Consider the following 14,687-nt stretch of genomic DNA (forward strand, 5'->3'; position numbering starts at 1 on the left):
CATGTAAGAATGGTCATACATGAATTTCATAAGATAATTGTGTTGTGAGAGTATCTTAGGTTTTTCACGCCCAAGAAAGTCATTAAAAAAGTATCATAAATCATGCTTAGCACTTCACAAAAGTCAGAGGAATAATAAAGGCCACTCAAAAGCATCAAATTTAGAAAATCAATTATAGCTAGTGTACATATTGATGCCTGAAAATACGCAATTTTTTCACGTCCACAAAATTGGCTCAAACAATAGAAGGGACCATTATTAGATCCTCAAAATGATTAGGTGAACCATATAATCACCTCACAAAAGTAGGAAATGCAAAATTTCATTCGACGTGAAAAACTAGTGCAAACTCATGGCCGCGTCAATATCTTGAGTTTTTCATGCCAAAAATGTGCTCCAAAGGCAATTAGAATCATACCTAACCTGTTCAACAAATCACTTGAACCACAAGATAACCTCAAAAAGAAGAAAAATAAAAATTCCAATTGATGTGAAACACCAATCAAAGTTTACGTCTGTGAGTATCAGTAGTTTTTCACATCCAAAAAAGATGGTTCAAAGGTAGTAGTTTTTCACATCCAAAAAAGATGGTTCAAAGGTAGTGTAAATCATATAGACAAAACTATTTGAAATGACTCCTACTAGCCATGCTCCACTCATATCTCCAAGTCATACACTAAAGAGAATTTCACAAGTTACATGGTTGAAACACTTGACTGCAAGGTCAAGTATTGTCATCAATAGCCAATCACATCAATCATGGGTGGGTAAGCTCATTAGCTTACCATTCTTCCTTCAATTGGCCAACTACTATAGAGTAGTAGCTTCTCAGTGATGTAAACACAAATACTCAACCATTGGTGGAAAAATACATTGACATTCTTCCGGGTACATTCTTGGATGGGGGGCCATGGTGGGTGGAAGCCTAGTCAATGGTACAACCTAGCGCTTGGATTTCCCTTTAAAGGTGCAAACACAGTAGGTTATCCTCAACCCATTCAAACCTTACCAAACAAAAAGCACTTTCAACAATAACCTCTTTGCTATAAAATTTCACACTTCTCTCAAAAAGGTGAAGAACTTTTGAATTAGCCACATGTTAAAAGAATTCTTTCACGCCTCTCTAATGATTTTGACTTCTGCTTGCCTCACTCTAATGCACTCATTGTATATTTTCTTTGTACGTGCACACACACACACACACACACACGCACGCACACACACATACACACACATAAAGCACATGGGATGTAGAAAATAGGGACAAGTCCACTTCAAGGTCATCTAGCATAGTCCTATAAAAACAAAGAAAGTAACAACAAGAAGCTCAATTTGCATTACTTCAATGTATCAAATGATAAACTAAGATTCACTCTCTTATTCTAATGATTGTGTAAACGTTCCTCCAGAACCCCTATCTCTTCTCCTCCATTGCTCTAACAAACCTTAAAACCACTGCTAACTTGAAATAATCAATGTAAACATGGTTGTGATTCTATTAAAAAATAAAAATAAATAAATAAAGTGCAATCAATTATAGAAATCCCCACCTTGTTTACTAACTTCATCATTTACTAACTAGCTTTCCCCTTTCCTTCCAGAGGAATATGACCATTGGACATTCTTGCAACATAAGCATCAACAAAACATCTTCTCGAATCATAAAGACTTCTACTCGATCATGAGGATGTGATTGATAATAGGAATCAAGGACTATTAACCTATTTTAGGGTTAACAAGGGTTACCACTATACTTCCACATCAAATAGCAAAGAAGGAGACACCAAAAGCATGTATGATCAATCTATGAAGAAATGGTGTCCAAATCTACAACTTGGATAACGCTAAAAAATGGTCCAATGGAATACTTACAATAATTCTGCTCTGAGAGTGTGTGGCAATAAGCTAGAATGGCTTCCCTATGAATGAACTGCACACATGTAACATGAGATTAAACATTATATAAGAAATATGCCACTTATGAGCTTTGGGCGCCCAGTCGGCCATAGTTTAAGTGTATGTGAGCACTTATGACCTTGTATATAAGCCACTTTCTCTCATAATATAATATACTCTCCTATTGTGTAATAGAGGCTTCCTCTCTTATGCTATTCCTCTCTCTAATCTTCTTCACTAATGCATGCTAGTGAGCTTGTATGAGTGTTGTGAGGTGAGAGGAGGGACGAGGACATGTAGTCCAACATGATGGTGTGACAATACTTGTTGCAGGAGAGATGGTGATGGAAAGTTCTCCCCAAGGAGGTGTGGATCTTGGAGACCTTGAGGGTTATGAGGTTGGCCATTGGAAAGGTCCCCCATGATGACTTAGTAGCTTGCTAAGGTAATCTCTTGTGTGAATGTGTTTCTAGTAGAGGTCAAGTGAGCAATACCACCCTTTATGCCCAAATGGTTACACCCTTCATCACTAGTTTTTCAATGCTTAGAAGAAAATTACAAGTACCCTACTCACAAAAGGGGAGTTCAAGTGGTTTGGGTTGGATTTAAACTCTAGGGCGCAACATTTATAGCTCACAAATGTTTCTTCTAACCACTCTACCCTATAAAGCTCATTGCCCCACTTGCTTTTGAAATAATACATAAGGTAAACACCATTTTATTGTGTGTACACACACACATAAAAGCTAGCACTACCGCTGGTGGTACATGGCTCATGCAAAACTTCCTTACTATCACTAAACTACATCTAGATTGATTGATCTTTATCCCCAGCCATTTTAGAAGAGGAGTTAAAGAGGGTTGAGAGGGGAGAAATGGGGGAGTTGAGGAAGTTGAAATCTAGTGAAACGAATGGAGGGAAAAGGTAGACCAGAAAGGAGAGGAGGGGTAGATGGTAAAATAGAGGGGCTATGGGGTCGAGGAGGAAGTAGAACTCCTCTCTCTACCCACCATGATCGCAACAAGTTCAATCTACATAAATGTAGATTGAACTTAAATTTAAGTATCTACATAGATGTAGATACTTAAGTTAAATCCTCTAATAATGATTAAGGGATTATTAATAAAGAGATAAGTAAATAATAAGCACTAGAGCATGCAAAAGATCATATAAAAAAGAAAATTTTGTTTATTCTCTCGTAAAGATCACTGTATACCAAAAAGTAGGGTTTAAGAGACTCCACACCCTAAGTGACGTGTCCATGCCATGTCCATCTCCTTATCTACCCAAAGACACCCAAAAATACCCCAAAAGATAATAATTAGTCCACATAGGCCATTTGGGTCAAAGCATGCATAGGCGGTACCACGTTTTTCCTTTTTAGAAGGCTTTCAAAAGTAGTCCTTTAGGGTGTAAAAGAGGCATTTTAAAATGTGGGAACAAATGTTTAGGATTTTAAAAAACTTCATGATTAAAAAAACAGGTCATGATGAAACGTTATGTGGTGGTGGTTTTACTGGTGGGGCGAGACGGGTCAAAGCATGCATAGGCGGTACCACTTTTTTCCTTTTTAGAAGGCTTTCACAAGTGGTCCTTTACAGTGTAAAAGAGGCATGTATAGGCGGTACCACTTCTGGGTCAAAGCATGCATAGGCAATACCACGTTTTTCCTTTTTAGAAGGCTTTCACAAGTAGTCCTTTATAGGGTGTAAAAGAGGCATTTTTAAATGTGGGAACAAATAAGACCATATTAGGGAGTTTGGGAAAATCCCAATTCCCATTTTGCAAGATTAAAAAATGGGAGGCACGGTGAATCCTTTTAAGGTTTCATCAAAACCCCCTCATGTGACATATCATTGGAAAGCTCTTGAAGAGTAGGTTCTAAATCCACATTCTCGGACAACTTTGGAATTGTTATTCTCAAGATACACCAAAAAGTAGATAGAAAAAGGAAACTCCCAATAATGGGATTTTCCCAAACTCCCTAATATGGTCTTAAATGTTTAAGATTTCAAAAAACTTCATGATTTAAAAAAACACTTCATGATGAAACGTTATGTGGTGATGGTTTTACTGGTGGAGATGGTGGAACATGTGCCAACTACCTATGTGTGTGTGCGTGTGTGTGTGTGTGATGAAAAGTTATCAAAGAACTAGTGGGCTGCTAGGTCTAACCACGAGAGGTGTGGGCTTTCTACATTTGGGTGAAAGCATGGATAGGTGGATCAAAAAGTAGTGTCATTGACATTCCTTTGTCAAGTGCTAACAAGGAGTGGTTAAAGGCACTAAAAGGAATAGTTATCATGACAATAATGTTTTGGTTGATAGTTATCATCATGAAAAGTTCACGCAGCGTTACCAAATAGTTATCGTGAAAAGTTCACGATGCATTTTATCACGCCCGATCACCCTCCATGACTACGTGTGCTCTCTCTCTCTCTCTCTCTCTCTCTCTCTCTCTCTCTCTCTCTCTCTCTCTCTCTCTCCCTCTCTCTCTCTCTCTCTCTCTCTCTCTCTCTCTCTCTCTCATCTCATATACGGTTGTCTTGTAGATCTATGGAGACGACAGGTGAGCTATTGTTTCTCTTGTGCTCGGCTTCTTTATCTCTGTTCTTGTGGCTCACAAGAGTTGTGCTACATTCATGAGCTCTTTCTCTCTCTGCTACACACACACAAAGTGTGTCTCCCTCCACTTATCTCCTTATGCTCTCCTAATGTTTTTAGGTCGATGAAACTTTCAGAGTATGGTTGGTCAGGGTCAAAATGGACAATTCAAAAGCACAAGCAAAGGGAGGAATGATTATTCTTGGTCAGGAAGGCACTAAGAAAATCAGGCAATATTGGGCTACAAAGAAAAGGGAACATCGACAAAAAGCCAAGGATAATCGAAGGCCTGAAGAGAATAGGTCCGTCGATGAGAAGGAAAGAAATAAGAGTTGTAAAGTTGTAGTTAACTCCTAGTACGAGCAGACAAAGGGCCTCGGCAAAGCTACTCGTATGCAAGTATTTGAAGAACTCCTCCTTCATCCCAATTTCAGGGATGTTCAACCTGAAGGAATGGGCTGCGAAGGAGCTGTGTTGGCCAACATTTGCAACACTTTGACACAAGTCAAAGTGCCCCGATCAAAAGATGAGCTTTTCTTGAACAGGTCATCTTTAATGATTGTAGTTAATGGTAATGGTTTCAATGGACATGGTGGCAGTAGCCGATCTATCAGCTTTGCAAAGGTAGCAAAGGTTCTAGGTATCCACCAGAGAAACCTCTATGTAGCTGTTATATGTACATTATGTGTGCTATGTTATATGCACACTATGTGTACATATACTAGGAGGCTAACTCACATTAGGCTTGTGAGCATGGGAGCATGGGAACAAGCTCTAGTGGAGCATGGGTTAGGACTAACCTTAAGGGTTAAGGTTAGGGTCAGGCATCCAAGGGTTACACATGAGAAATGGAAAGTCGAGAGTCACTTGAGGGCCCTCCTATATAATAGGGGCATGGGGCACACTCAAGGGGGCTTGAGGGCTTGGAGGCTTGGAGGCTTAGGCTTATGAAGCCAAGGCTATGTTATGCTCTCTTGTGTAGAGGTTCATATCTACTCATCTACCATTTCACACTTTAGCTACATGCTATTGGATTGGAGATATACCTCTTGATGGTATGGGACATCAAGGTAGAGGTATGATGTATTTCATTATTATTCATGTGTGCATCCCTTGGGCTCGGGGGTGGTTGAGTTTATGCCTGATTTATGCATGTTTATGCATAACAATGATCTAGAGAGATCTTAGGGTTTTAACAGTGATATCAGAGCAATCTCTAGTTAATTGTTGTTGATTTTTTTTAGTAAATTTTAATATTTATTAATAAAAATGTTATTTTGTTTATTTGTGTTGAATTGCATGTGGATCATCGATATGGTGATTGGAACGTGTGTAACTACAATTCAATGGATGAATCGACGTTGCGGGGAAATTCCGTGAGTTAACTATTTTCTCTATTTTTTATGATTAAAATCGAGCATTAATGGATTTTTTTACAAAAATACCATAAATTTTATGGTGGATATTTTTGTTAGAATGGATTCCTTGAATTTCTAGAATTTCCTCATCAAGGCTCTGCTTAGAGCCACTAGAGTCACCATCCACATGATTGACCTGCTAAGATAGATCAGGCACAAAAGGTTGATCTACCTTTTCCTTTCCTTTCCGTTATACATGTGTACCTGCATCATTCCTCAACCTACCTGACCATAGGTTAACATTGGATCCATCGCTCAAGGACTCCCCAGGTCCACTCAGCACCTGTGATTGCTGCTCTACATGTGGTGCAACATCAGCACTTCTTACATCTGCATCTTCTGTTGCCTTCACTACTACTGGTGCATACCAGCTACTCATCTCATTGAAGACATCTCTGCTTACTCGCATCTCATGAGTGGTAGGGTTATAGCATCTAAAACCTTTTTGCTCTCCATAGCATAACCAATGAAGATGCATTTCTCTGCCTTTGGATCCAACTTTGTTCTCACTTCATTAGGAGCATGTACATATGCAATACACCCAAACACTTTCAAGTGAAACACATCCGATCTTATGCCTATAAACTTCTGTTCAGGAGTTATACCATGAACAGCTGCAGACAGTGGGTGTCTTGTTCATAATGTACACAACAATTGCTACTGCTTCTGCCCAAAAGTAATGTGGCATATTCTTTTCAGCCCCATCAAGGCATGTGTCACTTCTGCAATGTGCCTGTTTTTTCTTTCTGCAACACCATTCTGTGTGCGGAGTGTACCTGCATGTAAACTGCCTCTTGATTCCCTGCTTTCCAAGAAATCACTGAACTCATTGGAGAAATATTCTCCCCCACCATCTGATCTTACGCATTTTATTTGCATACATTTTTCCTTCTTGACCAAGGCTTTAAATCTCTGAAAGTGAGCAAACATCTCACTTTTCTCCTTCATGAAATAAACCCACACTTTCCTAGTGTGGTCATCAATGAATGTAACATAGTACTTGCAACCTGCAATTGTTGCAGTCTTGGTCGGTCCCCATACATTTGAATGTATGACATCCAATGGGCTTGCACTGACATGCTTTTCATGTGGGAAAGCATGTTTAGCATGCTTACCAAGTTGGCATGCTTCACATACCTTATGCATATCGTCAACCTTAAACTTTGGCAAACCTGCAACAATATTTTGGGCCTACATAGACTTCAGTCGTTGTACATTCACATGACCAATGAGCTTGTGCCATATGTCAATATTTGTAATGACACTTGTTCCATACGCAAATATGGTTGCCTTTATCTCATGCATGTTCACATCCAAAGTAAACATCTTGCCATTTGCGACACTTATTTTTTACGTCTTCCACAAAACATCGAGGATTAAACCTCACTTGTAGACCCTGCTCAACCATTTGTCCAACCGAAACCAAGTTCTTTGTAATATTTGGAACATAAAGTACATCAACCAAGTACTTCATTTTGCCATCCTGCATAGACAATGGCACTTTACCAACATGCGCAATGGGATGCGCAGTATCATCACCTGTTTCTACATAACCTGGTTTTTCTATTTTTTGCATATCTCTAAACCACTCAGCATGACTGGTCATGTGGTTAGAGGCACCAGAATCCACATACCATATATCTTGAGATCCTGACACATCCCTTGTTATGGAACTAACCATGTGCTGCATCACAAACAACTGCTCACTTCTGTCATCATCATCACCTCCATGTTTGCTAGATGATGCATAGTTGTCTTACTGTAACTTTCCACACTGTTAATGTCATTCTGCTTTTTGTAGTAGTCCTTTCCCATGTGTCCTAGTTTGCCACAGTAATAGCACTCTATGATATTTTCATTTTGATTTCTTTGCCAACCACCTCGGCCTCTTTGGCTCCCCCTGCCTCTAAATTTGCCTCTTCCACCCGTGTATGATTGCTGCTGTAAATCATTGGACTGTTGTTGCCCAGAATTCTGATTTCCTTGTCAGCCACCACCTTGGCCTCGTCGACCACGGCCTCTACGTCTGCCTCTACCTAAATTAGAGTAGAAGGCCTGTTCCAATGTGTACTTGCTTTGTGAAGAAGAATCCTCACCCTAAAGCCTTTTCTTCTATGATCAGCATAGATATCAAGTCTCGAAAGTTGGGAATATTGTCCCTAACTGCAATGGAGGTCTTGAATGGCTTATACTCTTTACCAAGCCCATTTAGACAGACACTCACCAAATCATCATCCTCCACTAATACATTGATAGACCCAAGGGATTCAACAATGCCCTTTATCTTTAAGGCATATTCATTGATGGACATGCTTTTCTTTTCCATAGTATGCAACTCTTGCTTTAACTACAACTTCCTTGCCTTTGTGTTAGTTTGGAACATCTGAACCAGATGTCCTATCATAGTGTCTGTGACACTAATTGAAAGCCAATACATGAATTTTCTTGCACCCTGATTCCAATCCTTGAATGCCTTTATATCTACAAGAGTGGCATTCTCCTCAGATAACTCAGGAGTCTCCTCACTGTCTCCTACATCATAATCCCAAAATCCTTTACCCATTAGGAAGTTGGTCATTCTGAACTTCCAGGCATGGAAGTTATTCTTATCCAGCTTCTCACACTAACAATCTGATTAATTCCATCAGACATTTTTTCTATTAATTCCATCAGACATTTTTTCTTGCAGCAATCAAATAACCTACAAATAGACAACTTCTGTATGCAACCTGTAACAAAGCAGTATCTCTTGTCTACTGCAGCAGTATCTCTTGTAACACAGCAATATCTCTTGTAACTATTGCAATCAAATAACCTGCATACAGACAACTTCTGTATGCAACCTGTAACACAGCAGTATCTCCTGTAACACAGCAGTATCTCCTGTAACACAGCAGCAGCGGTACTTTAGCACAACCTGTGTGTCACCAAATGTGACCAGAGTACATGTACATACACCGAGTATCAATAATACACGTGCAAACCTTGTCTGCACTTCCAAAACGCACTGATGCACTGTAATAACCAGATTTTGAGCAGAACAGTTCTCTACCAGAACTTCCAAAAAACTATCAAAAATACCTTGTACTGACGAAACGAGGCCCGAAACGCGAATTTGGCCAAAAAAATTTGTCCAATCGGATGGTATATCTGCCCTATAACTCCGCTCTCGCGCGAAGACAGCTCCTCACAATCAGAGATGTGTAGCTCCCAGAGCTATGAGGGGGTGTTGTACCTAAACCAAGAAGGGGAAAAAGATGATGATGCTCTTACACGTGCAGAGCCGCTTCCTTCCTTGCTTGTTCTTGCCTCTTGCTTGCCTCCTTAGCTCTCACATGAACCAAGCTCTGATACCATAAAGAGAATGTGGGGGAGAGGGAGAGCTTCAAATCCTAGCAAGCAAACACACACACACAAGAGAGAACAAGACACAAGAGAGAGATGGATGGCTGAATTTTCTTCTATCTTCTTCTTCTTTACTCAACCAACCAACCAACATACAAGGGTCGGGTCCATAATCTGAACCCGACTAAATGAACTGGCGCTATAACTGTGCCAGTCTCTAGTAATCCAAAATGGCTATCACACAGCCTATCGTCCCACTGGCCGCATCACTCATAATCTCACCAACCATGCCAGTGGTGTAGATGCGGAAGCTATCACCCAGGCGGGTCATCAATGTCCACCATGGCACTAGTTGAGCTCGATATCTCAACAAGCACTATTAAGTGGTCCTTAAGTACTTTGAAGTAGTCCAGAAGTACTATTATGTGGTTCGAAAAGTACTATCAACGACCTTGTTTTGTGGTAGGTGGAGTTCTTTAAAAGATTCAAGGCCCGCTATCCCTAGCTCAAGATTTCTCAAAGATGATTTGAAGGCCTCAAGCCTTTTTTGTGCACAAGTTGAAGGATAGATACACTTACTGCTGTATTTCACCGTGCAAATAATGTTTTTGAAGGAATCATTCAATTACATGCAATAGAAGAAGTTCGGGCTTCATAGGACAACATACACATGTGCCTGCTCTGTTTGTGTTTAGGGCACGAGCAATTTTATGTGTGAAGCTGCACAGTCTAGTTACAACAGTGTCACAACTCTTTGGGAATCCTTGCTATGCCCAAAGCCAATAGACTCATTGTTCCACACTTATAAATTCATGATGGGGCTATGTGGTGAATGTAGTACAAGAAGAATGGTGCTATGTCCTTACGAGACAACAAATAATAACGTGCTCCTCTCCCTGTGAAGGTCTTTCAAGATATAGAGACAAGAAAATTTGATGAAGATGGTGGAAAGAAAAAGAGAGAGGATCTTGTGGTGCAACAAATGAAATGCATTGATTTTTTATCCTTGTTTACATAGCAGATCAAGAGTTTCACTAAGCACAACTTCATTTGCAAGTGGCTGGCTCAACAATACAGAGATTGTATTGAGAAATTTCCAAATGATGTTGTGGTCTCAGTAATTTATTTTGCTGAGAATTCTTCCTTTAAAGACCAGAATGAAATACAGTCCATGCACTAGTAATGTAATCAGGTTACAATCTTAGTGCACATAACATATGTGCGCACTGATTCAGGTGATGTTAGGAAAACTCTCCATTTCTATATTTTAGATGAAAAGACACATGACACAACATTTATTTCTCTTACATGACCAGTGGCTTAAACATGAGGGTCTTGCACTAAAACGTCATTGGGTGTGGTCTGACAAATGTGCAGCCCAGCTCAAAGCCAAGCACCCTTTCTACTTTGTTGCTAGGCACTTTAGCCTAACTGGTATAGAAATGCTATGGAGCTTCCAACTTCAAGCCTTGGGAAAGGAGAACACGATGGAGCTGGAGTTGTCATTAAGAGAGAGCTTACACATGAACAGTTGAAACCAATGGATGGACTTTAAAGTGTGCGACTGATGTCATGAATTTTCTAAGGGCCAGGTTTTGTGGCAGTGAGGTGAACAGAGTATTTTGCGAAATCAAAGAGGATGAAGTACAAGGATATAATAAGTGGGAATGCAAACATGTGGGAGGTTCACGCTCTATGCATTCTGTTAATGGATATTCATCTCTACAAATAAATGTGCCTTGAGATGTAGGAGGCTCTCTTGCTTTTGTGATCCATGTATGCAGGGAAAATGGAGAAGATGCAAGAATAAGGCATATGTAGACAGTTGGGAGTATCGTACTATTGTCCCCATGGGTGATGGTGAAGGATCAGATGATAGCTCCAGTGAGATGAAGAGGGTGTTGATACCCCCATGTATGTTGGTCACCCAGATTCCCTAAGTGACGCATTGGCTGTGGGAGACAACTTTGCTGTTAATGTGTCAAGCAATGAAAAGCAAGGTGAAGACTTTTACATTATTAACTTCTCTGTGGAAAAGAAAAGAATACCCAAGGCGATGCCAGATAATTGGGGAGATATTCTTGCTGTGCCAGATTGCTAGTAGTTACAGGATACTACTATGAGAGAGTCCACGATGATGTGTGGGAGCTACTTGTCAACGAACCTCCTATTCTCATGTACGCACACCTAGTGCGGGCCATCAACTTCCATATGGAGCCCATAGTAAAAGAGGAAAATCTATTTAGGCTATCACCTGAGGTTGAAGAAAAAATATATAACAGCATGCCTTTCATCAACTAACTAAGTGCAAATTTGTACAACTATCTTCTAGCAGGAAAAAACTTCTTCAATTTTGTGACATCATAGATTAAAAGTTACACTTACAGCTGAAAGCATGATGTGTCTTTGACAATGGGTAGAATGAATGTCCAATTGTTCTAAATCTGTGAAGCTTTGAATATTTTGACAGGTTGTCCAAAAACATGTATGACTTTGGGATATCAGTGGATAAGTGAGTTGTGGCGATTGGTTTTGGGTATATGATACCTAATGTTTCTTAAGTTCTATCAATGGTTGACATGTGGGTTAACTGGTTACACTCTAGATATGGGTGTCTGTATAAGAAACTTAGGTTCTCTGGATCTAGCTAGTCTTCACACTGAAAAAAGAACTTCCAAACTTACAAAATCTTATTATGTGTGTCCATGGAAGTGCCTTATAGCACTTGACTTAATAAAATGTACAACACTTTCCACTTTTTATTACTGCATTTTAAGAATTTCACATTAGTTTACACATTAAAGTACATTTGTAGTACTTATATTGATAACATCAATTTACGCATGAAAAAACATTGACACCAAGAAATTACACATTAAAGTACATTAATGCCAGCAACTTCTTGTATTGATACCAGCAAACTACAACAAATTACATTATAAGTGTTTACATGGCCAATGGAACATATTTACATAAGGAGGGGAACATAAATTTCTCTTCACCTCCTTCTCTTTCTTCTGTGACTAGTTTGTTCCATTTTGCACCATTCTTTAGCTTGTTCCATTTTGCACCATTCTTCATAAGGCATAATCTTTCCTCCTTTGAGCCGAGACTCTTGTACAAACTCTTCTTCAACCGTACCCCGCACATTAAAGGGGTTCATTGTTGATGCCCATTCCACATGATCAACTGATAACAGCCACTTATACAACCATGGCTCAAGCTCTTTCACCATGAAACTTTTCTGTTGTGCTTCATATTGATCCTCCATCTTTGGTACTATCACATACATGCCAGGACTATTTCGGCTCCACTTGTACGGAGAGTCATCCAACAATAGAGTATTGGACTCATTGAACTGCGACGAGTACAACTGCCAAAACTACCTAAGTTGCTTAAAAAAGACATGTTTCCCTATTGGAAATGTGAAATCTGCAACCAAGAAAGTTTCTTGCGCCATCCAACCAGATAACAAGCCTATAGCTCTTGGAAAGCATTTTCTCATCTTACGGTCTACATTGGCAAGCATTCCGCTGCTCCAGATAAACACATTGGCGTACGTACTCGCTACTACAGCAAAAAATATCTCTCCATCCTTCTACACAAAGTACTTCACCATACATTCTTCGATAATGTCTACATCATCAATGCTCAAATTTGGAGGATCACCCCTGCTAGGGTCAAAAGTCATTATCAACACACATTGCTCATGTCAATGATGAGGGTTGGCTTTCCCTTCCAATCATCCTCTCTAAACTTTAAAGGCATCACGTACTATGGCAGTACCTTGTCAATCTCTATCTCTTCAATTTCAGGGGCTTGGACTTGTGCTTTTTTGTGCACCTTAGCCCTATACAAATGTACCATATTATAAAATACACGTGCTTTATTTTACAAAAAGAACTATACTTTTATTACAAAAAGAGATAGCACAACATGATGCACAAAGACACAAAAACATTTCATTCCACTAGTGGAGATGACAAAAGTGGAACATTCATTGCTTGATACAAGAAGTAGCTAGGGCAACATTAGAGGATCTAGTGCAGTTCTATAGCTTTTTACATGCTCGTGGCTTAGGAGGGTGTGCTATAGGTGGTGTAGGTGCAGTACTTTTGGGGTCTCTAGGCAAGCCATCTTCTCCTTTCTCAACATGACCAGAACTCCTTGGTCCTGCTTGCGGGTCACCTTCTTGCTCCATTGCATCCATGTGTGCTAATTTTTCTTTCTTATGTTTTCCACCTGCATAAAAACAAAAGATCATTAAATTCTATCTTATACATATATTTACATTGTTTCTAGACAACATAACATGACATACCAGCTTCACTATCGTTTTTCTTTCCTTTGCCTGCTCTCTTCTTTGATAACTTGGTTGCCATTTGCTGAAGGGTATCCTCAAGGGTGGCAGAGCCATCAAAAATTGTAGTTTCAAAGCAGCCTCCACAACACTGGCTGCTACTGCATCATCCAAATTTGCATATGTGTAGGCACCTCCTGAGCAGCCTTCTCTATCTTCTCTTTTGTCTCAGTAGAACTCTCAGTTGCCTTCTCTGCCTCTGCAGCAATACAAAAAGTAGCCCCTTGCACATACTATGCACTCTCTTCTCGTATATCAAAGGCCTTGTAACTATGCACTCTCTTCTCGTATATCAAAGGCCTTGTAGCCTTGTCTCCCACCACTGCAGCAATACAAAAAGTAGCCCCTTGCACATACTATGCACTCTCTTCTCGTATATCAAAGGCCTTGTAGCCTTGTCTCCCACTGGATTTTGAGCCATCCTCGTCTAAATCATGTATAAAATGTTACTTCGTAGCGCTTGCATTAAGCCCTACATTCAAAAGCAAGAAACAGATGTGCTTCTAGTAAAAGTATACATACGGAGTGTAGAGTATAGTATAAACAAGCATACTTACCTAACACAGATGGTTGGGCAGACACCCATTGCCTTACAAGCTCTGGGATTCTCTGACTGCATCTAGTCTTCACACAGATCGATCTGCCTCTACTTGCACTAGCAAAGCACAGAGGGTGGTATTGGTGTCTACATGCAAGCATGTATACACCAACCACATCCTCACCCTCCAATGGTAGACCACAAGCAACACATTCCCCATCAACCAAAATGGTGGTGAATCCAAAGAGTTCAGGATCGTGGGGTGTGTGGACAATGTTGAATATCTCATCAAGCTTCAGTTGTTGAAGTAGTGCCTATGTAAATCGGCATTGGCCCTCTGCATATGCAACTTTAGACATAGCAGCTTCATGTTTTTCCTAAGGGGGCATATTAAATAGAAACCATGATCAGAGAGAAGGAACACTTAAAAGAGAGGACGAGTTTCACTATCTACACACTACAGAGAAGATCAAGCATAGTGCTGATGAGACCTACAAAGTTCAAAGTGGTTTCAAAGAAAAGCAC

Source organism: Cibotium barometz, chromosome 24 (assembly GCF_041138505.1).
Source record: "Cibotium barometz isolate CiBa-2024 chromosome 24, ASM4113850v1, whole genome shotgun sequence".
NCBI lineage: Eukaryota > Viridiplantae > Streptophyta > Polypodiopsida > Cyatheales > Cibotiaceae > Cibotium > Cibotium barometz.